Below are 7,003 nucleotides of genomic sequence, written 5' to 3'. Positions count from 1 at the left end.
TGTAGAAAGTGTGCCTGATATTCCTGCAACCCCAGATGCAACACTGAACAGGGATGCCAATCTTCTTTTTCATCCTTTCTCTTGTACTTAGCTGCTCCTCTAAGTAACTTGGGGAAGATATTTGAAGAATATCACTTTGAAGGATGCCAAATTATCAGCCAGGTGCAACCTGGCAGGATTAGTTGTTCTGCAGTTGGAGACCCTCAGCACCGTGGAAACAAGAGTGTGAGGGAAGGAGGTGACCATTCCTTCCCCGTTCACCTGATGGAGATCCTCAAGGGTGGAGCTGGATTCCATTCCTCCCATGAATCCCCAGCTTCTGGCACCATTAAGGTGCTTAATTAATGAGAATCAAGTGAGTGCAAGCTTGACTCACAGAGAAGGCATAAAACCAGGACAAATAAAAGAGAAGGTGTAGCAAGTTGGCATCACCACAAATGAGAGGATCTGGGCTTCAAGCAATTGAGAAGTCAATCTTTATGAAATATCAGTCTCATAAAAAAAAAAATGCCATCTTGATTATTGTCTCATGAGGTTGCTGTGCCTTATCAGGAGGGAATATGAGGAAAGAAGGGCCATGTCAGTGAAAAAAAATTGTTTGATTTAATTTTATTTTTAATGCCATATTGATTGATTGATTGATAGATAGATATCTCCATTCCCAGAGAGTACCAAAGCAATATGACATGATGGAAAAACCACTGCACTGGGCTCTGGGCACAGGCCTACACAGGAGTCACTGGGTCTCTCTGGGGCTCTGCCCACTCTTTTGTAAAACAAGAGGTAGGATGAGTTCCATTTCTCAAATTCTTTGTTACCACCTAAGTTTGGTTAAAATGTAATAATTTGTCCCATCATAATTTTTATAATTATTTTCATTAACATATAAAGGGTGGCTATCACACTTGAAGCATCTTCTTTTTAAATCTCAGATGCGTATTTCCACATGCACAGGGCTATAATGATACAAATAGGAGCAGCAAGTTTAAAGTAAAGGATCATTACCAACATCTGCATTTCTAATTTATACTCTTCTCCAATATAAATTTTCACACATTAAACATTAAATTATGTTTCCACATTTAAGCCAGAGAAAAAACCTATTTTTCAACAGAGTCTTATGAACATTTTCAAGCATACAGAAGAGCAGAAAGAATTCAGATTTTGTTTCTGAATAACTGGTCTTCTAGCATCTTAAAGAATGAGACTGAAATACTAAGGGCACAATTAATTTTTATCTTGGCTTTAAAAGTATATCTAGATGAGGGGGGCTCCTTCAAGATGGCAGAGTAGGGCTTCCCTGGTGGCGCAGTGGTTGAGAGTCCACCTGCCAAGTCAGGGGACATGGGTTCGTGCCCCAGTCTCTGAAGATCCCACACGCCGCGGAGTGGCTGGGCCCGTGAGCCATGGCCACTGAGCCTGCACGTCCAGAGCCTGTGCTCCTCAACGGGAGAGGCCACAACAGTGAGAGGCCCGTGTACCGTGAAAAAAAAAAGAAAAAGGCAGAGGAGTAAGACGTGGAGATCACCTACCTCCCCGCAAATACATCAAAACTACATCTACATGTGGAACGACTCCTACAGAACACCTACTGAATGCTGGCAGAAGACCTCAGACTTCTCAAAAGGCAAGAAACTCTCCATGTACCTGGGTAGGGCAAAAGAAAAAAGAAAAAACAGAGAGAAAAGAATAGGGACAGGACCTGCACCTCTGGGAGGGAGCTGTGAAGGACGAAAAGTTTCCACACACTAGGAAACTCCTTCACTGGCGGAGACAGTGGGTGGGCGGTGGGGGGGAAGCTTCGGAGCCATGGAGGAGAGTGCAACAACAGGGGTACAGAGGGCAAAATGGAGAGATTCCCACACAGAGGATTGGTGCCAACCAGCGCTCACCAGCCTGAGAGGCTTGTCTGCTCACCTGCCGGGGCGGGTGGGGGCTGGGAGCTGAGGCTCCGGCTTTGGAGGTCAGATCCCAGGGAGAAGACTGGGGTTGGCTGCGTGAACACAGCCTGAAGTGGGCTAGTGTGCCACAGCTAGTCGGGAGGGAGTCTGGGAAAAAGTCTGGACCTGCCTAAGAGCCAAGAGACCATTGTTTTGGGGTGCGCAAGGAGAGGGGATTCAGAGCACCACCTAAACGAGCTCCAGAGATGAGCACGAGCCGCGGCTGTCAGCATGGACACCAGAGATGGGCATGAGACGCTAAGGCTGATGCTGCAGCCACCAAAAAGCCTGTGTGCAAACACAGGTCACTATCCACACTTCCGCTCCCAGGAGCCTGTGCAGCCCACCACTGCCAGGGTCCCTTGATGCAGGGACAACTTCCCCAGGAGAACACACGGCGCACCTCAGGCTGGTGCAACGTCACGCTGGCCTCTGCCACCACAGGCTCGCCCCACACCCGTACTCCACCCTCCCCCAGGCCTGAGGGAGTGAGAGCCCCCTAATCAGCTGCTACTTTAACCCTGTCCTGTCTGAGTGAAGAACAGATGCTCTCAGGTGAACTACACGCAAAGGGGGTGCCAAATCCAAAGCTGAACCCCAGGAGCTGTGCAAACAAAGGAGAGAAAGGGAAATCTCTCCCAGCAGCCTCAGGAGCAGCGGATTAAATCTCCACAATCAACTTGATGTACTCTGTATCTGTGGAATACCTGAATAGACAAAGAATCAACCCAAAATTGAGGCAGTGGACTTTGGGAGAAACTGTAGACTTGGGATTTACTTTCTGCATCTAATTTGTTTCTGGTTTTATGTTTATCTTAGTTTAGTATTTAGAGCTTATTATCACTGGTAGATTAGTTTAGTGATTTGGTTGCTCTCTTTCTTTTTTTATTTTATTTATGTGTATATTTATTCTTTTTGTTCCTTTTTCTCTCTTTGTGAGTGTGTATGTGTATGCTTCCTTGTGTGATTTTGTCTTTATAGCTTTGCTTTTGCCATTTGTCCTAGGGTTCTGACTGTCTGCTTTGTTGTTTTTTTGTTTTTGCTTTTTTATTTTGTATAATTTTTAGCACTTGTTATCATTGGTGGATTTGTTTTTTGGTTTGGTTGCTCTCTCCTTTCTTTTTCTCTTTTCTTTATTACTTTTTTCTTTTTTCTCTTTTTTTTTTTTTTTTTGAATAACTTTATTTTATTTTATTCTTTCTCTCTTCCTTTCTTTCTCCCTCCCTCAGTCCCTCCCTCCCTTCCTTCCTCTCTCTCTCTCTGTCTCTCTCTCTCTGTCTCTGTCTCTGTCTCTGTCTCTCTCTCCCTTTTCTTCTGAGCCGTGTGGCTGACAGGATCTTGTGCTCTGGCCAGGTGCCAGGCCTGAGCCTCAGAGGTGGGAGAGCTGAGTTCAGGACATTGGTCCACCAGAGACCTCCCAGCCCCACGTAATATCAAGTGGTGAAAGTTCTCCCAGAGATCTCCATCTCAATGCTAAGACCCACCTCCACTTAACGACCAGCAAGCTAGAGTGCCGGACACCCCATGCCAAACAACTAGCAAGAAAGGAACACAAACCCACCCATTAGCAGAGAGACTGCCTAAAATCATAATAAGTTCACAGAGACCCCAAAACACACCACTGGACGTGGCCCTGCCCACCAGAAAGAAAAGATCCAGCCTCATCCAGCAGAACACAGGCATCAGTGCCCTCCACCAGGAAGCTTACACAACCCACTGAAACAAACTTAGCCACTGGGGGCAGACACCAAAAACACCAGGAACTATGAACCTGAAGCGTGCAAAATGGAGACCCCAAATGCAGTAAGTTAAGTAAAATGAGAAGACAGAGAAATACGCAACAGATGAAGGAGCGAGGTAAAAACCCACCAGACCAAACAAATGAAGAGGAAATAGTCAGTCTACCTGAAAAAGAATTCAGAATAATGATGGTAAAGATGATCCAAAATCTTGGAAATAGAATGGAGAAACTATAAGAAAGGTTTAACAAGGACCTAGAAGAACTAAAGAGCAAACAAACAATGATGAACAGCACAATAAATGAAATTAAAAATTCTCTAGAAGGAATCAATAGCAGAATAACTGAGGCAGAAGAACGGATAAGTGACCTGGAAGATAAAATATTGGAAATAACTACTGCAGAGCAGGATAAAGAAAAAAGAATGGAAAGAACTGAAGACCATCTCAGAGACCTCTGGGACAACATTAAACACACCAGCATTCGAATTATCGGGGTCCCAGAAGAAGAAGAGAAACAAAAAAAGGGACTGAGAAAATATTTGAAGAGATTATAGTTGAAAACTTCCCAAATATGGGTAAGGAAGTAGTCAATCAAGTCCAGGAAGCACAGAGAGTCCCATACAGGATAAATCCAAGGAGAAACATGCAAAGACACATATTAATCAAACTATCAAAAATTAAAATACAAAGAAAAAATATTAAAAGCAGCAAGGGAAAAGCAACAAATAACCTAAATAATCCCCATAAGGTTAACAACTGATCTTTCAGCAGAAACTCTGCAAGCCAGAAGGGAGTGGCAGGATATATTTAAAGAGATGAAAGGGGAAAAACCTACAACCACGGTTACTCTACCTAACAAGGATTTCATTCAGATTCAACGGAGAAATTAAAATGTTTACAGACAAGCAAAAGCTAAGAGAATTCAGCACCACCAAATCAGCTCTACAACAAATGCTAAAGGAACTTCTTTAGGCAGGAAACACAAGAGAAGGAAAAGACTTACAATAACAAACCCAAAGACCCATATATATGCTGTCTGCAAGAGACCCACTTCAGATCTAGGGACACATACAGAATGAAAGTGAGGGGATGAAAAAGATATTCCATGCAAATGGAAATCAAAAGAAAGCTGGAGTAGCAATTCCCATATCAGACAAAATAGACTTTAAAATAAAGAATGTCGTAAGAGGCAAAGAAGGACACTACAGAATGATTAAGGGATCAACCCAAGAAGAAGATATAACAATTGTAGATATTTATGCACCAAACAAAGGAGCACATCAATACATAAGGCAAATGCTAGCAGACATAAAAGGGGAAATTGACAGTAACACAATCATACTAGGGGACTTTAACACCCCACTTTCACCAATGGACGGATCATCCAGAATGAAAATAAATAAGGAAACACAAGCGTTAAAAGATACATTAAACAAGATGGACTTAATTGATATTTATATGACATTTCATCCTAAAACAACAGAATACACTTTCTTCTCAAGTGCTCATGGAACATTTTCCAGGATAGATCATATCTTGGGTCACAAATCAAGCCTTGGTAAACTTAAGAAAATTGAAATTGTATCATGTGTCTTTTCTGACCACAACGCTATGAGACTAGATATCAATTACAGGAAAACATCTGTAAAAAATACAAACACTTGGAGGCTAAACAATACACTACTAAATAACCAGGAGATCACTGAAGAAATCAAAGAGGAAATCAAAAACTACCTAGAAACACATGACAATGAAAACACGATGACCCAAAACCTATGGGATACAGCAAAAGCAGTTCTAAGAGGGAAGTTTACAGCAATACAATCCTACCTCAAGAACAAGAAACATCTCAAATAAATAACTTAACCTTACATCTAAAGCAATTAGAGAAAGAAGAGCAAAAAACCCCCAAAGTTAGCAGAGGGAAAGAAATCATAAAGATCAGATCAGAAATACATGAAAAAAAGATGAAGGAAACGATAGCAAACATCAATAAAACTAAAAGCTGGTTCCTTGAGAAGATAAACAAAATCGATAAACCATTAGCTAGAGTCATCAAGAAAACAAGGGAGAAGACTCAAATCAATAGAATGAGAGATGAAAAAGGAGAAGTAATAAATGACACTGCAGAAATACAAAGGATCATGAGAAATTACTACAAGCAAATATTTGCCAATAAAACAGACAACCTGGAAGAAATTGACAAATTCTTAGAAAAGCACAACCTTCCGAGACTGAACCAGGAACAAATAGAAAATATAAACACACCAATGACAAGCACTGAAATTGAAAGTGAAGGAGAAAAACCATATAATAATCTCAATAGATGCAGAAAAAGGTTTTGAGAAAATTCAACACCCATTTATGATAAAAAAACCTCCAGAAAGTAGGCATGGAAGGAACTTTCCTCAACATAATAAAGGCCATATATGACTAACCCACAGCCAACATCATTGTCAGTGGTGAAAAACAAACCATTTCCACTAAGACCAGGAACAAGACAAGGTTGTCCACACTCACCACTATTCTTCAACATAGTTTTGGAAGTTTTAGCCACAGCAGTCAGAGAAGAAAAAGAAATAAAAGGAATCCCAATCAGAAAAGAAGAAGTAAAACTGTCATTTTGCAGATGACATGATACTATACATAGAGAATCCTAAAGATGCTACCAGAAAACTACTAGAGATAATCAACGAATTTGGTAAAGGAGAAGGATACAAAATTAATGCATAGAAATCTCTTTCATTCCTATACACTTATGATGAAAAATTTGAAAGAGAAATTAAGGAAACACTCCCATTTACCATTGCAACAAAAAGAATAAAATACCTAGGAATACACCTACCTAAGGAGACAAAGGACCTGTATGCAGAAAACTATAATGATGAAAGAAATTAAATATGACACAAAGAGATGGAGAGATATACCATGTTCTTGGATTGGAAGAATCAACATTGTGAAAATGACTATACTACCCAAAGCAATCTACAGATTCAATGCAATCCCTATCAAATTAACAATGGCATTTTTAACAGAACTAGAAATCTTAAAATTTGTATGGAGACACAAAAGACCCCAAATACAGCTACATGTAAAAGAATGAAATTAGAACACTCCCTGTCACCATACACAAAAATAAACTCAAAATGGATTAAAGTCCTAAATGTAAGGCCAGACACTATAAAACTCTTAGAGGAATACATAGGCAGAACACTCCATGTCAGAAATCACAGAAAGATCCTTTTTGACCCACCTCCTAGAGAAATGGAAATTAAAACATAAATAAACAAATGGGACCTAATGAAACTTAAAAGCTTTTGCAC

The sequence above is a fragment of the Physeter macrocephalus genome, chromosome 11 (genome assembly GCF_002837175.3).
Source record: "Physeter macrocephalus isolate SW-GA chromosome 11, ASM283717v5, whole genome shotgun sequence".
In the NCBI taxonomy this organism is placed as follows: domain Eukaryota; kingdom Metazoa; phylum Chordata; class Mammalia; order Artiodactyla; family Physeteridae; genus Physeter; species Physeter macrocephalus.
The sequence above is the reverse complement of the archived record's forward strand: the minus strand, read 5'-3'. Positions refer to the sequence as shown.